The sequence below is a fragment of the Microplitis mediator genome, chromosome 5 (assembly GCF_029852145.1).
Source record: "Microplitis mediator isolate UGA2020A chromosome 5, iyMicMedi2.1, whole genome shotgun sequence".
Lineage (NCBI taxonomy): Eukaryota > Metazoa > Arthropoda > Insecta > Hymenoptera > Braconidae > Microplitis > Microplitis mediator.
In genome coordinates, this window is record NC_079973.1 from 5,828,214 (window position 1) to 5,846,836 (window position 18,623).

Consider the following 18,623-nt stretch of genomic DNA (forward strand, 5'->3'; position numbering starts at 1 on the left):
CATTGTGACAAACTGATTAAAAATCCACAACTCTATCATTATTCGTTTAATTATAAAATAATAAAATGTGCACTGTCGAAGCTTAAAAATTTACATCTCAGGCTGCCATATATAAAAAAAATATATAAACAGAGTTAGTGAAGACCTGGTTCTTCTATCGGAGCGTGCTAGATGGCGTTAGCAAAGATTTCCATTCTATCCGCGAGAATTTTTTAATATTTTCTATAATAATTTTCTATTATAATAAATTAGTTTAATAGTTCCTAAAATGTAAGCAAAAAAAAAAAAGAAAAAACTAGGAGTCTTTATGAAAAAATTAACAAATCGTAACGTAAACATTTAATCTAAATAATTCGTGTATGACACGACCGCTTAAGGCATGCTCATTTGGATTTTCCAAACTTTTTTGATTTTGTTTTGAAGAAAAAAAAAAAACTGAAAAATGCACATGTAGAAAATTTAAAAAACTGTAAGTGCAATTTTTTTAAATATTTTTTTTTTTATAATTTATCGTTTTTTAAAAAATCCAAACATTATTTGACGTCTGCTAACTTCAGTATCATCATTCATGATACTGAAGTTAGCCGACGTCTAGTAATTTTTTGATTATTTTCAAAACGATAAATTATTAAAAAACAAATATTTAAAAAAATTGCACTTGTAGTTTTTTTTTATTTTCTACATGTGCATATTTTTAGTTTTTTTTTTTTTGTAATTCATCTGTTGAAAAAAAAATTCAAAAATTGTTTATTGTCTGCTAACTTCAGGATCATGATACATTCACACTCATATAATGTCTATTATATATTTTTATAGACTTTGAAAGTCACTCTTGTGAGTATTGATAGATAGAAAATTTAATGAAATTTAAAACGAGTACCATCAAGCTTAATTTATGTTTAATATTCTCAAAGATATATATATATATATATATATATATATATATATATATATATATATATATATATATATATATATATCTTGACTCATATAAATGAATTTATATTTACATCTTTTGAATTTTTATAAGTAAGTATGTCATGTTGGTACTTGTTTGAAAGGGCTTTCAATTTTCTACTAAATATATATATATACATATCGTTTCCCCTCATATATTCACAAAAAAATTACATAAATTTTTGAATAATGTTTACACTTGCAATTTTTACAATTGTCAAGTGATTATAATATTTTAAAAATTTATATGATCCTGAAGTTAGTAGACAATGAACAACTTTCGGATTTTCTTCCAACTAATTAATTTAAAAAAAAATAAAACTAAAAATATGCATTTGTAGAAAATAAAAAAACTAGAGATGCAATTTATTTTTATTGTATAGTTTTTAAAAAAATCCAAAAATAATATGTACTTGAAAATCAGAACGTTTTTCGTGGAACGAAAATAAAAAAACAAAATGAAAAGTAAAAACTCTACTGGATGTAGATTTTTGAAAGGTTTCGCATAGGTACTAATGTGAGCAAAAAATTACAGATACCCCCAATTACCCCTCAAGTCACCCTTAAGCAGTCTACATAAATTTTTTAAATTTTCCTTGCGTGAAAAACGTACCGATCTTCAGGTACATAAAATTATAAGACGTCGGCTAACTTCAGTACCATAAATTTATAATAATTTACATTAAATTAAAGGTATTGAGTTTTTATCTGAGATTAGAAGATCTAGATTTTAATTCATTAATAAGCGGGTTGTTAAAAAATATACCAAAGTATTCAGTTACGAAGTCATTTACAAGTTTGATATAACTTGAAAAAGTAATAGTAGGAGATACTTTTAAGTAACAGCTTAATTAAGGAGGAAGTATGTGATAAACTAAAAAGCAGCAATCGTATCCTTTAAGAACATAACGATTTTGTTTTTGAACAAAAAGGAAAACACATAAAAATATTTTTTTACCAAACTCTCTGAATATCAACTAGTGAAATTCACTGCGAACAAGTGAATAAGCACCGCGAATCAGCTACAAGTATATCACTGATTGAATTAGTAGTATATTAATGGCCGGAGAAACAGCGACTATCTATTGAATCGCAGTGAATGTCACCAATTTATTTTCAGAGAGGCTATTTAAGATACTTGATATCTTATAAAGAAATTTAGGTCAATGGAGATCTATCAAGCAAAGCTGCCTAGCTGCCTGCAGCTTTATAAAAGATAAAAATGAATATTTCATCTAATCAAATAATAAATTCTTTTGTTAACTTGTTAGTTACGTTCCACTCTAAATAACTGTGAAATTATCACATGATTAATTGAGTTAACAATCTGCATAGTTGAATCTTGTTTTCGTTCATGTATCGACAAACTCATAGTACAGAAATATAAATTTTAATTGAATTTTTTTTAACCATGCATCAATTAAACAAAATGCATCAATCGAACCAAGTATCCGTTTTGTTTAATAGGATGTATATATATTAGGGTGCTTCAAAAAAAATATTTTTTTCACTCTTACCCCTTGAAACGTTACTGGTTGCCGAGAGAAAAATCCTCCCAACAATCGGGCTCTCTGGCTCAACTCTAAAAGTTCGCTATTTTAATTTTAATTTCCCATCTGATTAACACGTGAAATTTATTTATTTGCTAAAAGTGTAATTACACGTAAGCTGCTCAATGTTTTTTAAATTTATGCATTGATCTTTAAAGCTAAATCCTCAAGCTTTCCAAAACCCTATGACAAGTCGAAATTATCGCCAATTGAAGCTAGCAAAAAAAAAAAAAGAAAATAAACAATTTCATTTTGAAATACAAAATCAATACTTTTTAAGAGCTTCAATTGGCGTTTTAATTATGATAGTTATGACTTGTCATAGGGGTTTGGAAAGCTTGAGAAATCAGCTTTAAAGATCTATGTACAAATTTAAAAAATATTGAGCAGCTAACGAGTAACTACACTTTTAATGAAAAAATAAATTTTAATTAAATGTTAATCAGATAGAAAATTAAAATAGCGAACTCTTAGATTTGAGCCAGAGAGCCCATATTTTGGGAGGATTTTTTTCTCGGCAACCACTAACGTTTTAGGGGGTAAGAGCGAAAAAAAAATTTTTTTTGAAGTACCCTAAGAGTAAAGGTACCGGTTTTGGCCACTTTAGTGTCAGTTTTGGACATTTGAAAAATTAAAGTAGAATAATTTGTAAACGACGCAATGACATTGACAATTTTTACAATATATAAAAAAAAACTTCTCTCACACTATTAACATAGAAATTTCTTTTTCTACTTTATCATTAATTAAAATAAAGTATTAAATGTCCAAAAATGGAGCAGTGGCCACAAATGGTACTTCTACTCTATATATATTAGGGTGTGCCATTTTGAGGCGACTTTTTTTTTTCAACAAAAAAACAGGCTGAAAACTTGAGGGAAGGTGATAAAAGAAGCCTGTTAAAAGCGGAGCTCTTAATATTTAGAGGTGCCTATTTTTATTTTTCCATTTCCCATTTAAATAACATAGAAAAAAATTTTTTTATTTTTTTGTTTTTCTAGCTCGGCATTCGCACCTCATATAAAAAAGTCCATAGCATATTCTTGTAGAGAATTTAACGCTTTACAAAAAAGGTCTCTTATCATTTTTTGATAAATCCATCCATTCGAAAGCTATTGGAGCTGGAAGTCAAATCTATAATAAATTTCCAGATCTTTTTACTTTTCCAGCAAAACTATCAGACTTATCAAAAAATGTTACAGGATCTTTTTTATAGACAATTTTACTTCCTACAAATTACTTGCAATAAAGTTCATTCGAATTCCGCATTGTTTTTCAGATATTTTCATTTTAATGTTAAGTTCTCAGAATAGATTAGAAGACTATTATATTTACGAGCATGGCGTTAAAATGAAAATAACTAGAAAACAATGCGGAATTTCAAAAAACGTCATTGAAAATAATTTGTAGGGAATAAAATTGTCTATAGAGAAAATCCAATGACATTTGTTGATAAGTCTGATAGTTTTGCTGGAAAAGTAAAAAGATCTGGAAATTTATTATAGATTCGACTTCCAGCTCCAATAGCTTTCGAATCGACCGATTTATCAAAAAATGATAAGAGACCTTTTTTGTAAAGCGTTAAATTCTCTACAAGAATATGCTATGGACTTTATTATATAAGGTGCGAATGCCAAGCTAGAAAAATAAAAAAATAAAAAATTATTTTTCCTATGTTATTTAAATGGGAAATGGAAAAATAAAAATAGGCACCTCTAAATATTAAGAGCTCCACTTCTAACAGGCTTCTTTTCTCACCTTCCCTCAAGTTTTCAGCCTGTTTTTTTGTTGGACAAAAAGTCGCCTCAAAATGGCACACCCTAATATATATATATATATTTTTTTTTTTTTTCATATCACTCTATGATATCATGTGAGCTTAAACAGAATTTGAAATGAAGTAAAAAAAAAATTCAAACAATATTAAGCGCGATTTGAACGCTTTGTATTTCGAGTGAGCGTGATAGTAATTGATAAAAATAAAATTCCGAATGTTTAGTTGCTTTCGCTACAAAAAGTATATTTTTTTATTTTTTTATCATCGCTTGATAGCATTGATGCACCCGATGACGCAAAATGAGTCGACTTTTTTTTTATCGATACAATGGAGTACGAAAAAAGTGAAGAGAGGCATGAACTACGATTAAACACATGTTCGAATCATCCATATAAAATTAAAATTCACTCGAGCGTTGTGAGAATTTATGTTTTTTACTCTATTATTTCATACCGCACATATTTTTTTTTCCCGATTTTTTTCTTTTGTTCGCGTTATAATATTCGAGTGCAAATGCGTTATTTCCTCAATGATATATCTATCCACTATTGGTATTTATCGAGTAATATGAGAAAAAAATAATAATAACAATTCGTTCATACTTGAAATTATTCGAGTAGAGTTTTATTAAAATTTTTTTATTCACATATTCACAACGGCGTTAGAAAATTTTTCTCCATTTATCATTTAAGTTTATTTTTAATTTAAGCATTTGTATTTTTTTGATAAAAACGTATTGTTTGCTCATTAAATTAAGATAAATTTTATCATGCGTTTTATTAGTTCAATGTAAATTCATCCGGGATAACTACGATCCGTGAAAATGCAGAGTAATTAGAATCACTCAAGCGATGAATAATAATTCGCTTCGCAATATAGCAATCCGCTGGGTGAAATTAAAACTCCATCAGTTATATAAACCTACGGTAATCGCATTATTGTCATGAGTATGGTTGGTTGCAAGTTACATTTCAAATGAATTATCACTTCCTTCATTTTAAATATCCGATATACAATCATAATAATAATAGCAATTGCTATTTCTATTTTATCAACTCTATTGATTTTTAATTTATTGGAGTGAAGAAAAAAAATATTTACCGAAAAAAGGCTGGTCAAAATATAGAGGCGCTAAGGAAATATCGAATTTATTTTTCAATTTTATTGTTTTCGCGCAAAAATGTAACTCTCCTTAACAAATAAAAACTAAATTTTTTTTTATTTCTACCGAAATTTTTCATGCGATTTTTATATAAACAAGAAAAAAAATTATTACTCACAATACAATTAAAAATTAAAAATAAAATTTTTGAAAATTTCAGGTGATTTAGACTAAAAAGAAATTTTCAATCCTTTAAATCACAATTTAAAATTTTATGTATCTGAAAATCGAAACGTTTTTCACGGAATGAAAAAAAAAATAAAAAGAAAATTATATAATCTACTGGATTGAAGTTTCTGAAATGTTTCGCACGTCAGCCAATAATTGCAGGCCACCCCAAATTACCCCTTAAGTAAACTTTAGAGTCAAATTACATAAATTATTTTTATTGTCGTTGCGTAAAAACGTTTTGATATTCAGGTACATAAAATTTTAAATTTTTTAGTCTTGTATTTTACCCAGCCTCCGTATGTTGAAAAATTTTTTAATTTTACTTACCAAAAATTGGCTGTTACTTTAACTTGTATCCCATTTGACAATAATAATTTTCTGATATCCGTAAATGATTTTTTTTCACTTCTGAAAAGAAAAGATAAAAAAAAATGTCAGTGACGAGAATAAATTTAAAATTATTTGATAATAAAAATAAAAACTATACTTGCAAAGTAGTTGCAAAATTAACAAATTTAGTAAATCAAGGAATGCGGGTATCCTACACACTGAATGTACTTAGATATTTTTTCTATGTACTAGGTATTGTCTTATCTTATTATAGTTGTTAATTAAATTTTCTCAACCCCTACACATCCTTTTCTATAACTGGTTCAAGTTGAACCGTCGGGTGACAAAGGAATAATTAGAGAAACTACGTGAGGCTGACGACAAAGCCAGAAATAATAGCAAAAAATTATTAAAATTTTTTTAGCATAGGCAATTTGTTCAGTACAAATATTTATTGAATATTAAAGTATATAAATTTTTTTTATTAATGTATTTATAATGGTCATAAGTTTGGATTGTACTGGCGAAGGTCCGGAATAAGGGGGAGGTAAAATGAGCTCTCTGAAAAATAAAATTGTCAGTAGTGATTTTTTAAAAATTATTTTCACTTCCGTTCAATCATTAATAAGTAGTTGATATATTCATATATATCGTCATTAAAAAAGTTCAAGATTACGGAAGAAATCGGCCATCAAAAAACTAAAAAAACCACGATTTCAATTTAATTTTAAAAATAAATTTTTTTAGTTAATTTGAGGTTTTTTTTATTTTTTTGTACAAAATTTCGCGGTAACCAAATTACCTCTTAATTTTAATATTGTGCTCTTGTAGTTTTGAAAAAAAAAATCTACGCGAGAAATTTTAATTCCTCTGGAAACTTTATCGAATTTCTAGACTTATTTTAACTCTTCTTTCCCTATTACATTTATTTATAGAAAAAAAAAATAAAAATTTCTACTGAATAAATTAATATCGTGAAATGTAAAAAAAAAAAAAAATCATATGAATAAATATATCGTAAAATTAAAAATCAATTGTCGTAACCAGAAGCCAAGTAGTAAAGTAGCGTATTCATGATGCATATATGAGTTTATGAATAAATATATGAAGTAAAAAGTAGTAAAAAAATATAAAATAATCTGAAGTAAGGATTTCGTTGAAAATTGACTGAGCTATCTGCTGGACTCCAGCCATCGTGGATAATTATTTTCAACGTTTTCAACCAGATAGCTAAAAAGTTCGTGGACCATACACGAGATCCACATTGTAACATACTTGACTTCAGTATGCAGAAGAGACACCAGTAGTTCAGTAATATGCTATCCCTTCTCATCACTCTGCTTTTACGTTTGCTTGCTATATCATCAGTTTGTGTGACTCTACCCACATACTCACGTATGTATGCATATAATATGTATGAACGTGAATAAAAAAAAAAGTAGAGAACAGACTAGCCAGTACCGCCCTCCGAGCCCTAGACGATACAAAATGTCAGCATTTACATATACGACGTAACTCATTGTGCTAAATATATATAAACCTATTCAGCTTTCAACTTGAATTTTCACTAGCAGAGAATTCACTGAAAAAATTAACTGTAGTAATGAGAAACGAAAAAAAAACATGAATAAATTCAAAGTGATTCGATTTGTGATTTTTTTAAATTAAAAAAATTAAATACGATATGGTCTGATGTCTGTTTAAATTCAATTAAAATTACTGGGCATACAATTAGCAGCTTGAATATTAGACTAGAGTAGAATCGAGTGAAGTATAGAAAGATAAGCTTTAAATTTAACAAAACTCACCTCAGGTAATAGGTGAGTTTGTCTTTGTCCAGATTAAAGTACTCACTCCCCTCCAAAGAAAGCCTTTACTTGAAAGCAATATCAACCCCAATGGAGGAATAATAGGACGGACATACCTTGAGAAGTTCTCGAGTGTCTATAGAAACTTTTTTCTCGAGGGTCCATGTCAAGATTGATTGTTTTTTAAGAACAATATATGACAAAAGCATTGACTTGAGTGTTTATCGAACTTTTTTTCCTCGATTGCTCACGTTTCTAAATTATGCTGTGGACTTTTTTTTCTTCATTGTTTTCGAGAACAGAAAAGAAAATTTATAAAACGAGTTCTACAATAATAATTTAGTAAAAAAAAAAAAATGATTACCCAAACTTTGATATTTAATCATAATTTATCGTGACACCTTTTGTAAATTTTCGTGGGTCTAAAAAAAGTTGGATAAACTGGTGAAAAATGAATTCTTTAATAAGATTGTCGATAAGCAAGCCTCAGCAATTCCAGTAAACTATATTTCTTATCTGTCTTCCCCTTTTCACTTTTTTTACTCGTAAAAAAAACTTGTCATGATTTTAAATTAATTTTCTTTTACATTAGAAAATAAGAAGGAGACTAATAATCAAAAAGTATTTAATATCGTATATACACGAGTTACATATTGAAGAAACATAATAATAATGTTTAAAAAATAGAGTTCACACCTCAAATAATGAAAATTTATCGATTACTTCAATGAAAAATTTTTTTTGAATGTTTACAATTTTTCACTTGATTAACACGTGGCATTTCAGTCATACTTAATCGGAAATTATCAATTTATTAACTCTACAAAATTATTTAAAATTAATAATTTTATAAAATTTTGCTATTTACTACACTGAGAAAAAATTAATAAAACTAATATTTATTTGGGACAACTAAATTTTATTACGTCAACATAATCTATTTTGTCATTTCTAACAAATGATTTAATAGACTCTATTTGGTTGACATTAATATTTCTCTCTAAGATAATAAAATCATTTGGTAAAGTTAAGAAAATATTTATTTAATGGACAACTAAACTATTAAATAGTGCCAACAAATTCAAATATTAAAGCAAAATACTATTATATTAACTCTAATAAATATTACTTAGACACAGAAAAATATATTAATTTAGAATAAATATAGGGGAGGGTGAGGCAGAGCGGCCCCCATAAGCCAATTATTATTTTTTGTGGCTTTCAACCATAAGATCACTTTACTTTTGTCCTATTTCGAACAAATTTATAGACATTTTGCCAGAATTCTGAAAAATTTTTTTTTTTTTTGTGGGGCAGAGCGGCCCCCCTTCAAAAAGTGATAAAAAATTTTTTTTTTCGTTTTTTTTTTTTTTAATTGTTTTCATCATTACGAATGTATTTCTTTCTCTTGACAACTATTTTTGGTTTAATATTACTCGAAAAAAATTTTTTAAAGCGTAAAAAATCGTTCACTCTCGATTACCTTAATTACTAATTGTTATTTAATAAAAAAAAAATCAATTCTATAATTTTACTTTATTTCAAAAATTTATCAACTAAAAAAAAAAATTTAATTTTTATAAATTTTTAGTGACCAAATTTGCCTCTTACATAGAGAAACGGCCGAAAAATATGAAAGAATAATTTTTTCGGAAGTTTCTGCTGGTCCATTTTGCCCCAGGTGTTATGCGTAGGGCTAGAAATGTGGAATTATAATAATTTTTTTTTAATTTGACGATAAAAATATGAAAAAATCACTTTTTCAAAATTTTGGGCTTGTCCATTTTGCCCCAAATGTCATGCGTAGGGGTAGAAATGCGCAAACATATCGGATTTATAGTAATTAGTCGAAAAAAAAAAATTTTTTTTTTGGTCAAAATTTCAGGGGGGCCGCTCTGCCCCACCCTCCCCTATTTGTTTGAAGTTAATAAATATACGTTGAAACCTAATTATTATTGATTTAATAAATGAGAAATTCATTTAATTACGTACCTGAAGATCGGAACGTTTTTTGCGCAACGAAAAAAAACAAAAATTGGAAAGTAAAAAAAATCTACTGATTAACAATATTCTTGAAATGTTCGCATATAGATGTTGGTAAGTCAGCCAAAAATCTTGGGCCACCCCGACCACCAGACTACCCCTCAAGTAGTCGAATTACATGAATTTTTTCATTTCCGTTGCGTGAAAAACGTTCCGATCGTCAGGTATATATTTAATTGAAATAAATAACAGAGTACTATTGTCATTAACTAGTAATGAATAATGTGAGTTAAATAAATTTTTAGTTGTAAATAGATATTAATTTGAAACAAAAATGATTTGAATCATTTTAAATTAAATTGAATGAGAAAATAATATATATATATAAGTATAAAGTAAAAAAAAATTTTTTTTTTTACCTAAAATTAACTTTTTATGTTTGTATATATCAGGAATAAGTATTCAAGAAAACATTAATGTCTTAACGTAATACGAGATATATTTCCATCAAAAACGACTGTAGTCACTCTGTTGAATAACATAGATGTACCCGTCCCATAAATTCTTCAAGTTGGGAATATAAAAACTCTGAAATAAGTTTCTTACCAAGGACACTACAAGCTGTGGGCGCGATCTAGTGGCGAGTACCGAACTACTCCCACTGCTGCTGCCTAGCACCATAACTTTTTAAATCAATAATCATTAGGTTTAAAAATAAATTTATTAATCTTAAACAAATATATATATTTATTCTAAATTAATATATTTTATTGTGTCTAAGTAATATTTATTAGAGTTAATATAATAGTATTTCGCTTTAATATTTGGATTTGTTGGCACTATGTAATAGTTTAGTTGTCCATTAAATAAACATTTTCTTAACTTTACCAAATGATTTTATTACCTTAGAGAGAGAAAAATTAATGTCAACCAAATAGAGTCTATTAAATCATTTGTTAGAAATGACAAAATAGATTATGTTGACGTAAGGAAATTTAGTTGACCCAAATAAATTTCAGTTCAACAGAATTTAACAAAACCTATTTATTTGTCCGAAGAAATATTTTTTCTCAGTGTAGGTATTTTCCTTAAATAGGTATTTAATTGAATATTGATGTAGAGATCGTTATATTTGCGATGTAAAGTATTGTTTTATTTTTTTAATTAAATCACTATTTGTCTTATAATTGTAACCATATTTCAAAAAGCTGCTATTTTTCGACTACGGACTCGCCAATGTTGCCATCGCCTCAGAGTAGACTGTAAAAAAACGTATAACAAAATAGACAAGAGGACAAGAATGTCAGTTAACTTACCGGCACCAGTCAACAGAGTTTTTTTCTACAATCTAATGCTAATGCAAAAAAATTAGATCGATTAATTAATTATTTTATACACATTTAAAACGCACTGGTCTTACCACCGCGAAACCTCTAATGACTGATGTAATTACCCTAATGTATTTGGAACAGTTTAGTGAAGATTAATACAATTACGAAAATAATATGTCGAAGCAAGTCTATAATGCAGAATGGAAGTATGGAAATGGAGGTTCTAACGGTGGTGAATTGAAAGCTGCTTCAGGAGAACTTGGATCAGCAGAGATAGCCCTAAAAGCGCTTACGGAAATGGTAATGGCATGGTTTACGCGTGTATCTCACATCATAAAGCCTATCGATAGGTGTACCGCCATTGAGTGATAGTTGAAGGGTATCCCAAGCAAACGAGATGGTATAAAGGGTGGAATGCCACATGAGTCTCTATAACACCAGTAATAGCTTCGAGTTTGAGCATAGGAGTAGTAGTGTTGTATTATAGAGAGAAGTCCTACGGCGACGCCTCGTTGGCTGATGATTTTGGTTCAATACCCATAGTGAAACCCAAGGCCATTAGTCGCCTTCAGAAGCACTAATGGACCACAGCGATCTACACCGATCACTCGCGATACGCCCTCCTATAATTTTGCGGCATCAATTCAGTACCAGGAATTCCAAAGGCTTTGGAGCGTATACATATCTGTCATCAAAGCCAAATTGCGAGGCTTCAATGAAAGGTCAAGGTAATCATTTTGACAAAGAAATATTTATGTTAGTTGGAGCACAAAGTAATCAATGATCAATAATAATTCATTTGTAATTACTTCATCAGTTATTGGAGTGTGGCTCTTTTTACCTCCATTGAGGTGCAGTCTTCAATTGCTTTCGTCAAAAACTCAATTAAAATATTTATTATTGATGAAATAAAATACTAGCTAGCACTGCGGCTTCGTATCCATAAAATAAAAAATTCGTATAAACGAAAAAATATAACTCGTTTGGCAGTTTTAAAATAAAATGAAAAAAAATAATGTACCTGAAGATCGGAAAGTTTTTCGTGAAGCGAAAATAAAAAAACATAATTCTATTTTAGTCAGCGGCTTAATATATGATCATGATATGAATTTTTGTATTTTCTAATGTGCATTAATCAATAAATATTAATTTCTCTGCATCAAAAACTGAATCAGTAGTTATGACTAATTACATTTGCTACGATCACTAATTTATTCAGTAACAATTGAACTGATTAGAATAGTAAAGCGATTTCTACTGATTGAATTAGTAACATTTTACTGATTTGCAATGATATACTTGGGATTATTTACAACAGTGAATATTCACTAATTCTGATTAAGAGAGCCCGGATATACATTTTTTTCGTTTGGGTTATTTTAACACCGAAAATTTTAACACCTACACCGCCTGGACTTATCCCGTTTTTTTTTTTATAGAAGAGTCAAAAACTTCTCTATCAAAAATTTGATGGTTACTTTCCACCCCTTCCATTAATTTCGATCGGAAAGATTTTTAATTTCAAATAAAATTTTCATTATTTTATTACTATATATACCTATAAAATATAACTGCGAATAAGTTCGCGCCATTTTCGATCACACTGATATGCTTAGTCGAAAACAAAACAAAGTAATAAACCATCAAAGTTTTTCTCGAATTACATCGGATTTTAAAGTTGAAATTTATTAAAAATATTTTTTTATCACTAAAATTAATCCTGGTCTTATTAAACTTTGTTGAATATTCAACAAAATAGTTAAGAGAAAACTAAAATAAAAAAAAAATGAAATATATGCCCGCGTAAATTCAACTTACTGAGCTTTAAAACAGATTAACTTATTAAAGTTATGAGTTTTATAATTTTCTCAGAACATAGAAAAAAAAAAAAATTATGACAAGAAATATAAAATTAATAAGGATTGAAAAATATCATTTAGCATTAAATTCAAAGCTTAGAAAAAATCTTTTCACAACAGAGACAATGTGTTTATTTGGGAAACTAAATAAATTTCAACGAGTTTTTTTAAAGCACTCGTTGACCTGATAAACTTTTTCATTAATAACTAGAGAGTGAGTGAGTGAGAGAAAGAGAATTAGTGAAGGAGAGAATGAGACAGACAATGCCAAACTTTTCACTTGATAATATTTAAAAGTTTATTATTTTATATTTTTTTTATTATACATATATATAAGATAATTAATTAAAATATAATAATTCGGCTAAGAAGTTTAATAAATTTCTAAACTTTGTCAAGATATTAATAACGACGAAAATTATAAAGAAAATAAATGACTCAGGATCTCTTTAGACTTATTTGAATTTTTTTTATTTATTTTTTAAAAAGTTACCGACAACTTGGGACGCTGATATTTTTATATAACTTTCGCAATTTTATACTCTATATATATATATATATATATATATATATATATATATATATATATATATATATATATATATATATATATATATATATATTTATTTATTTACAACAACTTTAGCTTCAGAAAAGTTGGTTACTTAAAATGAAAATTGTTTCTCATTCATGAATTGAGTTGTCATTTTACGTGTCGTGGAAACTTTTATTATATCGATCACTTTTCCGAAGATTTAAAATTTTGTAGATTATTTTTAATAAAATTTTTTATGCTGACAAATTATAGCCACTATATTACTTGCAAGAGTAAAATAAGTGATTGAAAGTATCGCGTACGTCAATCTCAGGCTTTTAAAACTACATGTGAATATTTTATTATTTTTGTTTTGTTTTTATATAACCCACGGGAGATCAGAAGGCCTAGTTTTTTATTTGCCCTCTACGACAAGAGGCAAATGCCCTTACGCTAGAGTGGTTATCCTCATAAAATGGAAATCCTGAACACGAGCCATCGCGTGCGGTACAAAACCTTCTTTGCTGCCTCGAGCTAAACTTTTTTAGCATATCACTAACGCAACTCGCTTCATTGTAACATGAGCTTGAGGATAAAATATGGATAAAAAATAAACAATAAAAATATTATTCAAGATATTTTATGAATCTGTTTTATTTGCTGTGTTCAGTGGATAATGCATTCATTCATTTTCTATAAAGAAGAATATGACCAGTGCGAGCCATTTAAGAATTATAGTAAATTTTTTTTTTTTCAATGGTGGCCCACTTTACCTCAGCGTTAACTTTTTCAGTTTCTAGTGAAATAATTCGGATGAAAAATGCTTGAAATAAAGTAAAAGAAAAATTGTTATTGAAAATTCTAAATTGGCTGCACTTTTCGGACTGATCAACTTGTCCCATATTTCTCTACCAACCATAACCGAGCGTTTTTGAACAAAAAAAATTACTTTTATTTACCACACCTACACCAATAATTTCATTACACTGTAAAAAATCGGAAGTAAACCCGGATTTTATTTCAATCCGAATTTACTCTGTCACTCGGAGTTCCGGAGTTTTACAAAAAAATCACTCCGTATGCGAAGCGAATAGAGATTTTGGTATTTGAAGACAATCACGGCTCCACACATTTCCCAAAGTTCTAAGTGCTTACACCTTAAAGATCTATAATTAAACTTTTTCCACGTCTTCTGCTACACGGCGGAAGAAATTTTCTGTATGTGTTTATGTCTCTAATACTAGATATCTATCCGGACCTTGAAACTAAAGTGTGCAAAATAGATAAAAATAACATAAAATCATGCAAATTTTCCAAAATAAATTTTTTCTAATAAATATAAGTAATTTTATATAATACCGTAAGAAAGACGGTGGCGATAGAAAGGTCTAACTAAGAGCTACACAGATTTTTGAACTCTTGTACGATTCTGAAGCCACGATTCTAAACAATTTCCGGGATTTTTTATGGGCCGAGTGATTTCAGAGTGACGTGGATTTTATTTCAATCCGCATTCTCTCTGGTCCGGAGTTTTAATACTTAAATAAATTTATATTTAATAGAAACAGCTGTTAATTAGAAATATAATTTTTCCAATAAATTATTGATTCAGATATTAATAATTAAACTTTAAATGTTATATTTTTAATTTATAAAATGTTCTAGTAACTCATTGCATTATAATTTCATATATATAATACATATTGAAATTATTAAATTATTGAATAGCTACACGGAGAAAAATGTTGGCAAGAAACCTACTAATTTTTATTATGCTGTCGATCAAACTTGAAACAAGAAGGGAAGCATCCAAAAAAGTATTGTGCTCATACGAAAAATTATTATGCTGTATCACAACACTTACTACGCGCGAGAAACTTATCAATAAGCTTTAATAACAATTACTTTCATACATTATAATAATTGTGATGCGACATAATAATTTTTCATAAGAGCATAATAATTTTTTGGATGCTTCCCTTCCTGTTTCAAGTTTGGTCGACAGCATAATAAAAATTGTTAGGTTTTGAGCCAACGTTTTTCTCCGTGTATAGTGACATATTTTTTATAGGAATATTTGATATTTCGGTACAATATAAAATGTTATCTCGTGGTATGGTTGATGTAAATCATACGACAGTTTGTGACTCAGTGGAATTATATTTGTTCAAGTTTTATTATCAGCTGCTTATAATTTTTAAAAATCATTTCGTGTGAATATTTGGAAAGGGAGCTCGTAATTATTTCCGTACTCAATATAAATGTCGAAATATCAAAGACCTAAGCTCTCTATGTATCAGTAATTTTTTTTCGTAATTAATATTTTCGGAAATTTCCATTCGGAGTGAATTCCACTTCGAAGGGGAGTAAATAAATAAATAGTCATCCACTCTACGTCTACTCCGCAAATTTTTTTACCGTTTATTATTATAATATATATAGGTTGATATTTCATTCAAAGAAACAACCAATTAAGCAAATTGTTTGTGCTCGCTAATGAGGAAATACGATAGGATACGATAGAATAATTGTTCGTTCGATATGGCTCCGCAAATAGTAATCAATCCTATCCAAACTTCCAATCTCAAATCGAATATTACGATTATAATGATGATGTTGATGATGAGAAACGTAACTATCATAGTGCTATGCAATCGACATATGAGATGTGTACCTAGCGAATAGATCTGAGGTTCGAGACGTAGATCAGCTAGTCAGCGTATAAGCTATAAGCTAAGTCGGGGTTATGATAGATAATAGTAAACCATCCTCTCGATACAGAGATGACACGAGATGCAATTACTCCCCAAGGTATAGCAGTAACCTCCCATCGTCTGGGTCTGGGTTAAATGCAGGGAACATTTCATATCCTATATCATGAACTATATACAAAGAGCTGGACGTCAAGTCTCGCTATGTCCATACACCACCGTCTATGCTCTTGACACATGTCTGGCTTTAGAAACTTCTTGTCTGATATGCACTTTAGAAAATAAACTTTTCTTTTGTGTATACATGAAACGGAAAGCTCTAATAATAGATAAAAGGTGCATCTACTTTTTTTTAGCTTAAGAAAAAAAATTTTAATTCAACTTGTCTTGTATAATTTTTTGATAAAAAATTACGCATTTTTTTCAAATTCATAATTTATTAAATTATTCATTATTTTATCTCAAATTTATTTTACAAGTACAATACTAATTATTTTTAAAGATAATTTTCGTTGAAATTCATTAATTTTACATTGACTTTGAATTAAAATAACTAAAAATATACACGGTAAGAAATATTTTGCGGATATCACTATTCCAGTATGGGCGTGAACGCCATACTGTATGGTATTGAAGATTTTTATAGGTTATAAAATTGTATGCATAGATGTTTTAACCATCGCGGGAATAGTAACATTGGCAATAGTTGTCGCGGACGCCGCAATGTCAGTATGGCCGTCATGCCCATACTAAGTTGCCGTATCCACAATGCTTCTGGCCGATAAACCTAGTCTAACGACATCTATATAGTTTTGGTGGTAATACGATAGCATACATTGATTGACACGCCAGAAATTATGGCGGGAAAGACTAGTAGCATTGTGCCCTCGACATTGTAATACGGGTCTCAGGACCATGCAAAAAATTTTGTTCGATACTTTATGCTCAAAGGTAGGAACCCTGACAGACTTGAAGTGCAGGCACGCGTTTGAGGCTATGGATACATTCTCATCAAGACCTATTACTTTATCCGGTAAACTAACTCGGTCTTGATGAGAAAGCTCCCATAGCCTCAAACGCGTGACGTCACTTCAAGCCGTCAGAATCCCTACCGTTCCGCATACGTATCGAAAATAACTATTTCCTATCATAAGTTACTTTTCTCCGTTTACGTTTATTTTCGGATTGCAAGTTCCCCCAGTTGTTCATACATTTAATTTTGTACCGTAACGTCGTGAGATTCTTATGCGTTATAGGAGTGATGACATTGAAAATTTTTCTTCATCCCATTTGCTGGTATGTGCATATGATTAATCAAGACATTAAGGTAGATTTGTAAAAAATAGTTATTTTCGATACTCATGTGCAAAGGTAGGAGTTCCGACAGGCTAGGAATGACGTCATGAGTCTGATATTGTGGCGCATTCTCAACAGACCGAGGACGTTGTTATACGAGACGATTGTAAAAGTAAAAGAAATTCTCATGAACTGTAGCATTTGTAAATGAACGTGTGGAAATGTAGAGACACATAGAGAGCGAGAAGTTATTTATCCAAACGTGTGCGAGTAAAAATGACTAAACTATAGTTGATCGGGAATCACATACTTTACCCAGACAAAGTATAGCTCGAAAATCTAACTTTCGCGATTGATATTACAAAAAAAAATTTTTCTTAAAATTTTGGCCCATTTTATCTCCGAGTTAGACTTTTCTAGTTTTTGGAAAAATAATTCATAAAACAAACATTTGAAAAACCATTTTCATTTTAGCCACTGATAATAGTTGACAGCATAATCAAACTAGAGAATTTTTAGTATAAAATGAAACTCACTAATTTGCTTAATTAATTATGAAGAATAATTGGGATCAAAAGGAATACTTGCGATAAGTAATTTAGATGAGCGTTATGTGGTAAATTGTTGACGAGTTAGTAACAATTAAATTTGAAATTATTGTCAAATGATAACGAACCGATTGGCCACACTTGTTAGCGGTTAATAGTTTAATGAATTTCAGAATTTAATATCATTTGTATAACTGTAGTTAGAGTTATAGTTATAGTTGGGATAATAGAGGAAAGAGAAATGAGAGACGTTCTAGTCAGAGTCCTAGTGGAATTCAAACTATTTGCACCTCATTGCATTCTCTGCTGATGCATTTCTGATACTCAAGTGTTGCCTGTCCATTCGCAATCTATTACATTCTCGTTTAATTTCTATTATATACTCTTGACTAGATTAAACCATGCAGAAGATAATATAACGAACGGTATTCATTTGAGAACGCCCCCAATTTAACTGAAATAAATTACTATATTAATAAAACAAAGTACATTGAACAGTTTTACACTTAATGTTCTTTATAAATATTTAAGTATTTTATTTTTATTTGTAAAAATGTGCATCGCTGGCAGGCATAGAGAAGTATTTTTACAAAAGTGATTGTATA

The 18,623-nt window shown here is 29.0% G+C and overlaps 1 protein-coding gene and 1 long non-coding RNA gene across 3 annotated transcripts in view; one reads left to right on the forward strand and one right to left on the reverse strand.

The window, feature by feature from the left end:
• The window catches only part of LOC130667515 (TWiK family of potassium channels protein 9-like), a 345,622-nt gene that overhangs the window by 190,831 nt on the left and 136,168 nt on the right, over positions 1-18,623 (reverse strand). For both annotated transcript variants that reach the window (XR_008989849.1, XM_057469143.1), the window contains exon 3: positions 5,945-6,025. The gene's annotated coding sequence lies outside the window, so the exon portion shown is untranslated. The remainder of the gene's footprint in view (positions 1-5,944; positions 6,026-18,623) is intronic.
• The window catches only part of LOC130667519 (uncharacterized), a 118,358-nt gene that overhangs the window by 1,512 nt on the left and 98,223 nt on the right, over positions 1-18,623 (forward strand). The gene's annotated exons all lie outside the window — the stretch shown is intronic.